The 11,838-nt window shown below is 40.6% G+C and overlaps 1 protein-coding gene across 4 annotated transcripts in view; it reads right to left on the minus strand.

Annotated features, from left to right (window-relative positions):
- The window catches only part of LOC140186662 (dnaJ homolog subfamily C member 5), a 46,165-nt gene extending 34,356 nt beyond the window's left edge, over window positions 1–11,809 (minus strand). The window contains exon 1 of one of the 4 annotated variants that reach the window (XM_072241106.1): window positions 11,704–11,809. The gene's annotated coding sequence lies outside the window, so the exon portion shown is untranslated. Of the gene's footprint in view, window positions 1–11,447; window positions 11,621–11,703 lie in introns of those variants that run through there. The other 3 variants (XM_072241097.1, XM_072241087.1, XM_072241117.1) reach the window with 3 other exon arrangements.
- Window positions 11,810–11,838: the final 29 nt, after the last annotated feature.

The following is an 11,838-nucleotide window of genomic DNA, read 5'->3' on the forward strand; positions in this document are numbered from 1 at the left end:
ACAATTTTGTATATGCTACCACTATCTCTTAAATTCAGAGTTTTAATATCCTAGCAAGACTTAAGTGGATCACAAAGTCTTAAGATTTACATACCAAAATAAAATCATGCATCTTTCACCTACTTTCATCGAGAACTTAAGTTAATCAATTTTTCTTTTGTGAAATAGCTCTTTTACTAAACTATGCTTGTCCAAATGTTAATTTCTGATAGTTATTTGTGTAGAGTCTTCTAGCAACAAAGTTCTTGGTTTATAAATTTCCTATGTTACCATGAATCACTTGGGCATACTCAAAACATATTAACCCTGCTCACCAAGCTGCAGGATGATCTGGGAACCACTGCAAATTCTAAGGATCTTAAATGTCTAGCAGCAATAGTTGCTTCTCCTCAAACTCAGGCATTGTGCTACAGTTTGAGCAGCTGGATATGTGGTTACCAAGGTCACGTGAAACAGCCCAGAGCCTCATTGCACAAGAACTGCAAACAATGCTGTCTCATCCTTTGGAAATTGTGCTTATAAACAATTTAAAATATTAATTTACTGGAATTGGGTGTTCCATGAGGATCCTTTTGATGTCCATTGGCACAATTAATCAAATGTTGCCTTGATACCTCATTCATCTCACTTCTAGAACCTGGATCATAATCTGAAGCTAAGCGGACTCTGTGAACCCAAACTGAGCATTGGTGCACAATTATCACTTGGTGTCAACAACCATTTCCAACATTTTGCTCATGACTGAGACAGCAAGGGCAATAATTAACCAGAATAGAATTATCCTCCTTTCACTTACTCTGGTGAAGGTAGAGCATAGAGCAGTGGATGTAGTGTATATGGATTTCAGCAAAGCGTTTGACAAGGTTCTCCATGCAAGGCTCATTCAGAAAGTAATGAGACATGGGTTCCAAGGAAACCTTGCTTTGTGGATCCAGAATTGGCTTGACCACAGACGGCAAAGGGTGGTTGTGAATGGTTCGTATTCTGCATGGCGTACGGTGACTAGTGATATTCTGTGAGGATCTATTCTGGGACCCCTCCTCTTTGTGATTTTTATAAATCACCTGGATGAAGTAGAAGGGTGAGTTAGTAAGTTTGCTGATGAAACCCAAAGTGGGGCTATTATGGATAGTCTGCAGGGTTGTCAGAAGTTACAGCAGGACATTGATAGGATGCACAACTGGGCTGAGAAGTAGCAGATGGAGTTCAATCCAGATAAGTGTGAAGTGGTTCATTTTGGTAGGTCAAATATGAAGACAGAATAGAATATAATTCATAAGGCTTTTGGCAGTGTGGAGGATCTTGGGGTCCATGTCCTTAGACACACAAAGCTGCTGCGCAGGTTGACAGTGTTGTTAAAAGGTATGGTGTGTTGGCCTTCAACTGTGGGATTGAGTTCAGGAACCGTGAGGTAATGTTACAGCTATACAAGACCTTAGTTGGACCCCACTGGAAGCACTGTGTTCAGTTCCGTCACCTCATAACAGAAGGATGTGGATACTATAGAGAGTGCAGAGGAAATTTACAAGGATGTTGTCTGGATTGGAGAGCATGCCTTATGAGAATAGGTTGAGTGAAGTTGGCCTTTTCTCCTTGGACCAACAGAGGATGAGAGGTGACCTGATAGAGAGGCATTGATTGTGTGGATAGCCAGAGGCTTTTTCCCCCAGAGCTGAAATGGGTAACACGAGGGGGCATAAGTTTTAAGATGCTTGGTAGTAGATACAAGGAGGATGTCAGGGGTTAAACCTTTCCACACAGAGTGGTGGGTGTATCAAATGCACTGCCACCAAAGGTGGTAGAGGCAGATACAGTAGGGTTTTAAAAGACTTAGATAGGTACATGGAGCTTAGAAAAAATAGAGGGCTATGTGGCAAGGAAATTCTAGGCAGCTTCTAGAGTAGGTTACATGGTTGGCACAACATTGGCAGCTGAATGGCCTGTAATATGCTGTAGAGTCTCTACATTTCTATGGTATTGCCTTCCAACCCTTCAAAATTCAAAGCCTTAACATTATTTTGGTTCAAAGAATTTAACATTCCCTTTTCTATCCAAATTTCCAGTAACATTCCAAATAGCAAATTCTACAAGTTTTGGATACACAGCTCATGTGTCACATTTACCCAAATATAGGGAGATTCTCAAAACTATTGTTGGGTTGAATAGCATTTGACAGTAATAAATAATTACCTTTTCCACTTTGACTGAGTGCTTTAGGAACCTAACAAGTGGAACAAATCTTCAATATATATATTGCTCACTGATTCAAAAAAAAAAAAAAAGTACTACTTCAGCTTAGCTCCCTGAAATTACAACTAACTAAACGATGCAAGTACATGCTTTCCCTGGCAAGGGAAAGCACGCATTTGCTCTTTCACACGCAAACTTGTGACATGTTTATTTTCTAAATATTAATTTAAACTATATCGATACTGGTCATAATACAAATCAGCAGGTATGATGCATCCTGACAAGGAAAAGCTTATAATTCAATTTGCTAATCTTCAAATAATAAAACTTATTAAACCATAACTAGTAATTGTTTGACTTCTCTTTGAGCAGAGAAACTAAAAACTGAAAATGTTCCAATACATACTTAAGAGTTGACCGAAAATTGTTTCCCTTTAAATACCCTGTATTAATAAGGATTTCATGGGTTTTATAAACTAAATTGTTAAATTTCTTCAGAGCCTTAAAATATTGTGCCAAATGAAATCTAGAATACTTTCCTTCAGTATGAAAATTTAAACTACAAACTTTTGGCCATTACTCAGCATCACAGAACATAATAGATTTTATGATATTATTGATTTTATATAATGAAACTTCAGGAGGAAACACCATTGCTTAAGTGTAACAGCATAAAAATTATAAGAACTTAGTTTTATAAACATAGTAAGCTCATGGGGAAGGAAACACCTTCAAATGGAGATAAAAATGCATAAAACATCTTGATATTTAATGTGAATTATGTACCTATCAGTGATGTACTTGGGAGTGGAAAGGTGAAATTGACTGGATAGGGATAATGGCAGCAAAGACAAAACAGCCACAAAAAAGTACGTGCACTACTCTAAAAAAGTTATTCTTTTCATCACTGGTCACTTCTTACCAATTCTAAATTCGTAGATATCCAGTGCACATGGAAAGGGTAGAAAGAAAGCTTTGGAGTTTCACTTAGTAAGCCTTCTATACATTGTCTAGGCATTTATAACTTCATCAATGACAATTACTGTTGGTAGGTTCTTTGGAGTCGTAGAGAGCGAGATAAACCAGCTGCATGAGTGGTGCTGCAACAACCTTGCACTTGCGTCAGTAAGACCAAGGAATTGACTGAGGACTTCAAGAAGGGGAACTTGAGAGAACACACACCAGTCCTCATTGAGTCAGCAGTGTAAAGTGTTGGGCAGCTTCAAGTTCCTGGGTGTCAACATATCTACAGACCTATCCAGGGCCCTACACATTGATGCAATTACAAAGAAGGCATGCCAGCAGCTATACTTCATTAGGAGTTTGATGCTGCCTATCCTGCTGAGCTCCCCCCAGCATTTTGTGTGTGTTGCTTTGGACTTCCAGCAGCCACAGATTTTCTTGTGCTTGTTGAATTGAATTGACTTTATTTGTTACATCCTTCACAAGGCATGAGGAGTAAAAATCTTTACATTACATCTGTCTAAATGTACAATGTATAGTAATTTGTACTAAATAGTATGTACAATATAGTATAGAAATACAATTGTATCAGCGTGAATTATCAGTCTGATGGCCTGGGAGAAGCTGTCCTGGAGCCTGTTGGTCCTGCTTTTATGCTGTGGTACCATTTTCCAGATGGTAGCAGCTGGAACAGTTTGTGGTTAGGGTGACTCAGTTCCCCAATGATCCTTCGAGCCCTTTTTAATGTACCTGTCCAGTCCTGCAGCCTTACAGTTGTCCACGCATTGTAAACACCTGTGTACTTCAGTCTCAGATGACTAAGGTGCAGGTTGCTTTGGCGGCTCAGTGTTGACATCAAACCAAGCATCAAAAAAATTTAGCTCATCTAGAAGAGAGGCAGCAATGTTGGCAGCACCATTGCACTTGGCTTTGAAGTCTGTGATGGTGTGCAGACCTTGCCATAAGCTGCGCGTGTTGCTGGTGGAGAATTGTCTGGACCTTAACCCCTGTATTGTCGTTTCGCTGCCTTGATGACCTTGCATAGATTGTAGCTGCATTTCTTGAGATCCTGTTGGTTACTGGCAATGTAAGGCTCTGTCTTGCACAGCAAGTGCTGCACGCACAGAACTGCTGATCCAGGGTTTCTGGTTTGGATAGACCCCGACCAATTCTTGGGGTACAACATCCTCCATGCACTTCCAGATGAAGGGAACGACCCCTTCCATGAACTCAGACAGCCTCATCACAAAAGACATTCCAGTTGACGTCAAAGCAGTCCTGTAGCATGGCAACTGATCGGTTAGACTAACAGTGGGTGGTTTTAACTACGGCTGCCTCTTTTTTCAGCTTCTGCCTGTACATCGGCAGAAGCAAGATGGAGAAGTGATCCGACTTACCAAACAGTGAATGGAGGAGCGCTTTGTAAGCTTTGCAGAAGGGAGAGTAGCAGTGACCAAGTATGCTATCTTACTGTGTGCTCACCTGGATGTGTTGATAAAACTTCAGAGACTTAGACAGTGACACTGTCTCTGGCAACGACTGAGTCTCTGGCAATGAAGGAGGCAGCCTCTGGGTGTACAGTGTACAGTTCCTTGAGAATCAGGTCAGTATCAGCCTGTGGCAGAATATACACAGCTGTGATAATAACAGCCATGAACTCCCTAGACAGCCAGCAAGGTCTACACAGCAGCACAAGGTACTCCAGATCCAGGGAACAAAAGGATTTGAGGGCATGCACATTCCGGGGTGGGAAGGTCCGCACCAAGCATTATTGACCAGGAAGCATACCCCACCTCCTTTACTCTTCCCAGAAAGGTTTTTAAGATCTGTCTGCCCAGAACAGGGAAAACCCAGGGGCTCGATGGTGTGATTCAGTATCTCCTCCATCAGCCAGGTCTCCACAAAGCACAAAACATTACATTTCTTTGTTTCACAGTGATAAGAGATTCTGGTTCTCAGTTCACACAGCGTATTATTCAGGGATTGAACATTAACCAGGAGTATGCTAGGGAGCAAGGGCCGATTAGCATATTGTCTCAACCTCATTAGGACTCTGGCCCTTCTCCCTCACTTCCGGCACAGCTTCTGAGGTAGTGGCAGTGTAATAAATGAGCCCCCCCATGGATCGGATAAGCAGGGGTTCCCAGTGGAGAAAAGGCCGCACATTGTGGTAAATGCCGTCTTCCTGATGTTCAGAAGAGTCAGTCCATCATATCTGATGTGACTATCAGCTTCTTGAACATGAAATGTGAAGGAAATTGCAGAAATTGATAGTACACTGTAAAGTAGGTACGGAGCTCACAACATGGCTGCTGTACGTGGCACCATCTTGTAAGAACCTTCCCCTCCATCATATTTCTGATGAGTTCATGAACACACTCACTATTTTTCAGTTCCTGTGCAATGCTCCATCTATACCAGACAGTAATGCAACCACAGAATGCTCTCCACAGTACATCTGTAAAAATTGTCTGTGGTGCTTATCAAGTCTTCTCAAAGTTCTAATGAAATATAGATGCTGTGTGCCTTCTTTACAATTGCATCAATAGGTTGGGCCCAAAATAGATCTTCCAGATGTTGACACCCAGAAACCCAAAACAGCCCATTTTTTCCATTGCTGATCTCCCAATGAGGACTGGTATGTTTCTTCAATTTACCCTTCCTGAAGTCCACAATCAATTCAATGGTCTTACTGACAGAGTGCAAGGTCATTGCTACAACACCACTCAATCAGTTGATCTATCTCACTCGTGAACACCTCCTCATTGCCATCTGAAATTCTATCTACAAGTTTTGTAGTTAGCAATTTTATAGATGACATTTGAGCTGTGCCTAGCCACACAGTCTTGGGTATAGAGAGTACAGCAGTAGGCTAAGCACACATTTTTGAGATGCATCAGTGTTGACCGTCAGCAAAGAGGAGATATTTCCGATCTGCACAGACTGGTCTCCCAGTGAGGAAGTCAAGAATCCAGTTGCAGAGGCCTTGGCTTTAGAGCTCGTTGTTTAGAACTGACAGTAAGATTATGTTGTATACTGAGTTGTAGTCAATAAACAGTAGGTATAACTGTTGTCCAGATGATCCAAAGCTGAGTAGAGAACCAGTGAGATTGCATCTGCTGTAGACCTATTATGGTGATAAGCAAGTTGCAGCAGGTCCAGGTCCTTGCTTAGCTAGAATCAATTTCTGACGATGACCAATCTCTCAAGGTACTTCATCGCAGTAGATGAGAGTGCCACTGGGCAGTAGCTGTTGAGGCAGCTCACTCTTCTCTTTTTGGTCACAGGTATGCTTTTGATGCAGATGGGAACAAATGACTGCAGCAGTGAGATTGAAGATGTCCTTAAACACACCCGCCAATTGGTTTGCATGGGTTTTCAGAACCCTACCAGGTGCATCATCAAGCCCTTGTGAGGGCTCAGCCTCTGGAAAGATACTCTTGACATCAGCTTCCATGACAAAGATCATAGTGTCATCAGATGTTGCAGGGATTCGAGGTGTGGTTTTATTCTCCTTTCAAAGTGTGCATAAAAGTGTCATTAACAACAAACTTAGTCCTATCCTTGGAAACCTGCATCTTCCCTTACATCATAGGATGTCATCATTTGATCCGACAAGTCTAAATTGGCTTTTAGAGCAATCCTATTAATCAATGAATTTTTATTGACTAATTTTCCTCATGTGGCTATTAAATCCACAAATTCCATCGTCACCTATCTACACTAGGGGCAATTTACAATTAACAATTAACAGTAGACAACTAACCTTCCTACATTGGCATGTACAAAAATTGGAGCACTTGGGATGATCTACGGGGTCACAGGTGGACAATGTACAAACTACAGAAAGACAGCACTGGAGGTCAAGACCAAACTAGAGCTGATGCAACAGCTTTTCCTGTTGTGTTACTGCACCACCCCCAGTTTCCCCAGTTCTGAATTGCCAGTTAGAAGACTCAGCATCCACATCATATAGGTTGAACTGCAAACGTACAAATGTCTATGAGATTACTTTGATTTCACCTAGAATAGACTAATCCTGCTCAATATTTCTTCATAAATAATCTCACCACACCTCAGAAATCCAGTAAATCTATACTGCACCTAGTACAGAAATATCCTTTCTTCGATAGCAAGCCATAAATGGCAGAGTATTCCAGGTGTGAATTCAAAGTCTGCAGCAGTTGAAGTCTTCTATCATAAACGCTTAGTAATAAAGGCCAAAATACAATTTGGTTTCCCAATTTCCAGTTGTATTGGTATAAATTATCTAGATCTCAGCAGTGTAACATCTTCTGAATGTCAGCATTTGTTCATTTCTCACTGGTTAAAGAATATTATTTTGGCATTTTCCTTATCAAACTGAATGACCCCATTTTCATATCACTTTCCTACCACCCACTTTGCAGTTTCCCCAGAGGTTACCTCACTGAAAGCTTGGATGAGATGGTCAATTATCACACAAAACTTGTGTTAATGAACAAAAACGGTAGTTATTTGGAGAAAGTGGTCAGACTTCATTCACCTTCAAAATATAGCAAAAGCCAACAAAAACCATTTAAGCAAACTTTATAATTTGATAAAATGCCAAGGAAAACTATTAAATACTAAAATATTTATATGGAAGAAAAATTACATAATCAGGAAAGTTTAAGCTGTCAAACCCCTATTCAGGGATTTAACACAAAAGGCCACCAGTCATTACTACTGCACTGATAGTGGTCTGCACTCTAGCCATAGAAGGATATGAGCTCTAATGCTGGACAATTAATGTGTAAATCACCACACAAAAATATGCCCAAAATGCTAATAAATAACACTTTGATAACAAGACTTTAAAATTCAGGCTTTTTAAAAAAAAAAACAAGAGCAACTACAAAGTTGAAATTTAAGCTATAAACTACTACATTAAATGCCCATTGAACAAGTATTGCACAATTAACACATCTTTAAAATTGTTACCAATTACCTGCCATGTTTTCAAGATTGTCAACATAAAAATCCTGAGTTCCTTCTTTTTGGTCCTCCCAAAAAGAAAAATTCACTCAATTGTATTGCAAAGTAATCACAGGTTATTGAAGCAAGCAGCTTACAATATACATCAGCTTCCCAGAAATTTTTGAAATCATGATCATTTACAATTTTACTGTGGTACAATTAACCCAAATGATTAAAGGTGTTTTTCACAGCATCATGTTTGATTTAGTTAGCAAATGTAGATCAACTTTATAAAGCAACAGTTAACAGCAACATCAAGACCTAGAATTCAAATTGCCAAATTTAAAAATGTCATTACTGACACTATTCCAAAATACAGTAGCCTTATAATAGATTCATGTTTTGTTTAAAACCGCTGTTCGTGAAAAATCTTGTGCAAAATGTACATTTCTTAAAAGTAAACGTACAAATTCTGATGCCTGAGGAAGATGTTCCCTAGTTCTATCAGTGTGTTTCAGTTTTAATGTGCCTTCCAATAACACTGGTTTCAATTCCACAGAAGAGGTAAAGCCTTCCAAGGTCATTATGCTTTGTGATAGTCAAGATGAAACTGACAAATTTTGGATGTCATGAAAGAAGACAATCATAGAGATGATCAAACTTTGAGGAACAAAGTTACTAAAATTTTCTACATTAGTGGCAAGATGCAGTTGCCTTGGTAGTCCAATTAGATTTGATGGCATTTGCTTCACACCCTAGAAACCTGATATTCAAGGAACCAGTCTAGTTACTCTCTAGCAATTGCAAGACATTTTTCGAAGGCAAGGACTTAAATCTCTAGGTGTGGTCTCAAGTTCTCTTTGAATAGCTACTACCAAGGTACATGACCTCATGTTTTTCATATTATATGCATCATGTTTTTGGTCATTTAATATCCTCTTTAAGCCTCTTGTATCCTTCTTATAATTGCCTCTTTTTCCTACCAGCAAACTTTGAAATCTTTGACACTTAATTCACTCACCTAAATCACTGATGTGGATTGTGTACACAAATAGATACAAATTCTATGTTAGTCACACATTAATCTTGAAAACAATTAAAACAATATAGTTGCACATCACTGAGAACTCATGCCCATCTAAAGTCTAAAGCCAAAGAGCACAGATTTAAGTTGAGAGGAAAGATTAAGTTGAGGGATAACTTTTTCCACACTGAGAGTGATGAGTATGGGTAAAACTAGCTACCAGATTTAGTAGATGCAGGTACAGTTACATATTTTAGAGACGTTTGGACAGGCACATGGATAGAGTGATATAGGCTAAATGCAGGCAAACGAGACAAGCTCAGGTAGGCAAACTCAGTTGGCACGGTCAATTTGAGCCAAAAGGCCCAGCTCCATACTGTATAACTTGGCCTTGTTCAAAACCACACAGAAACACAACTACTGATAGATGAACATGCAGTGAGGCTTCATGAGAGATAATGACAAGCTATGTGAGTGGGCAAAATGGCAGATGATGTACCATGTGGAAACACGAGGGTATCCACTCCAGTGAGAAAACTCAAGGCATGGTATGTATATATTTTTTAATGGCAAAAGATTGGGGACCATGTGTTCACTGGGACCACAGTGCATTTGTAGACAAGTTATTGAAAGCTGAAATGCGGTTGCAGTCGGCAGTTCCTGACCCATTGAGCTTCACTTTTATATTTTTTATGGCTAATTGATTTTTGTCAACCCTTTACAGTTAGAGGTTAAGAGTTCAAGAGCAATGATGTTTGACTAAAATTATTTAGGCCTTGGCGTAACTAAGGGGATTGTGCACAATGTTAGCTTTATCCAAGGAGGGCTCTAGAGAAGGTGTAATAAAGATTCAAGAGACTGGATACTGGGACAGTAGGACTGTCAGATGGATGAAACTTTGAATAAATTCAACACCTTTCCTTTAGAATTTAAAGAGAGGTTGCTCTGTTGAAATACGAAATTCTTAGTTTGACAGGACAATCAAGGAGAGGACATTCTGCTTGACTGAAGAGTCTAGAACCAGGGTTACAATCTTAAAGAGACGATCCACTTAGGTCTTAAACGAAAAGTCAGTTTACCATTAATCTTTGGAATTCTCCGCCCCAGAGGACTTAGAAGATCTGGTCAAAGAGTACATTCAAAATTAGTTTACAGATCATTGGGTATTAGGGAACTCAAAGTATAGGGAGATAGCATTGCCTATTCAATGGCAAAGCAGACACAAGGGGCAAAACTTATTCAGATGCGACATTTGCTACTTCTATAACGGCAAATTTATGCTTAATCCTTAAGCATTATAACACAAAACCAGTACCTGTTGCTTCAACTCAGTAACACATTTACATGTCGCAACTGAAGTTTAAAATAACTGCCATCTAGCGCAAATTTAATACAAGTTGTAGCAGCACTATTTCTTGATATATTGACATACATCTTTTATGCTAACATGAACAAGCAACTTAACGCTTAAATAACGTTTTAAACAATTTCTCGCGTCATAAAGCATTGAAGGCATATTATGCTCCTATCCTAAATATAAATACAGATCAAAATATTTTAACTGGAATTTATACTACTGTATTAACGCCAACAGTAATTGATATCTTTTTTCGATATCCTTTAATGCGATAAATAATAACTGAAAATTAGAGCTGCTAAGAAAAACTATCATGCTTCATAGATCATTAAGAGCATATGATGAAAAACAACTCATTCCCAGCCTCCCCCTCCCCAACCCAAACTGGATCCAGCAGGGATTACTCAGCTCCCTGATGTTCGCCTTGCAGAAATCAGGAGTACCGACTCATACGATTGCTGACGCAGTTCCATCGGTATTATTTGAATTTTCTCACCAATATAACAGAATAATGACATCACGAACAATTTGAAATTGCCAAGTACCGACAACAACCTAATTCATGCCCGAGGACAGTGGCAGATTGCATTTTCTTTCCCTGGTTATGCGAATGCATGGGGAAAAAAATCTGCAATGCTGCTGCGTTTGATCGAAACCCTGGGGCTTCCCATTCAAAAAGCCTATGACATCTAACAGCTGCTATCTCCGCTACTTCCCCGTAATCAACGCCCATTAATGAGATACACTGGAAAATGAAGTGGGTAATCCTCATTCACCCCACCCAAGTAGGACACACTAAGGGAATTAAATCCCTTCCAAATCCACTGAGCTCTACAGATTTGTAGCGCTGTCTGCGGCAGTGGATCAGACTCAACGCCATCATGCCTCGCCGAGACCGCGCATTAAATACCGGTACAAGGACAAGGCGGCAGCCGCAAGGAGCGCGCCGACGGGAACATTCACTGCCGCCTTTACCTTTCCTATGTCCTCTTTTCTGGCTAACTGGTCTTTGTCAACCGCTCACGACATGAAACACACCAGGAAGGCGCCCGTCAGTACTTCACCTTTCGCACGGCGTCGCCTTCACTTCCTCTTTCCTCCCCTCGCCCCTCCCCTAACACACACACACACACACACGTGCGCGCGCCGAGAAGCGCGCACCCACTGGCCCGAGCGCGCTCCCCGCCGAGGGTGGAGGCTGGCGAGAAATCTCGCGTGCGCTGCGCCGCACCTCGGGAATGAGACCGCCGACCGTTGAGTCAGAGGAAAATAGCGCCGAACCAATCAGGCCGGCCCTGGGCCACTCGCGCATGTGCAACAACACTCTTTCAAACCAGCCTCCCTTCTCACTGATGTAGGAGGGGAG

This window comes from Mobula birostris, chromosome 2 (genome assembly GCF_030028105.1).
Source record: "Mobula birostris isolate sMobBir1 chromosome 2, sMobBir1.hap1, whole genome shotgun sequence".
Lineage (NCBI taxonomy): Eukaryota > Metazoa > Chordata > Chondrichthyes > Myliobatiformes > Myliobatidae > Mobula > Mobula birostris.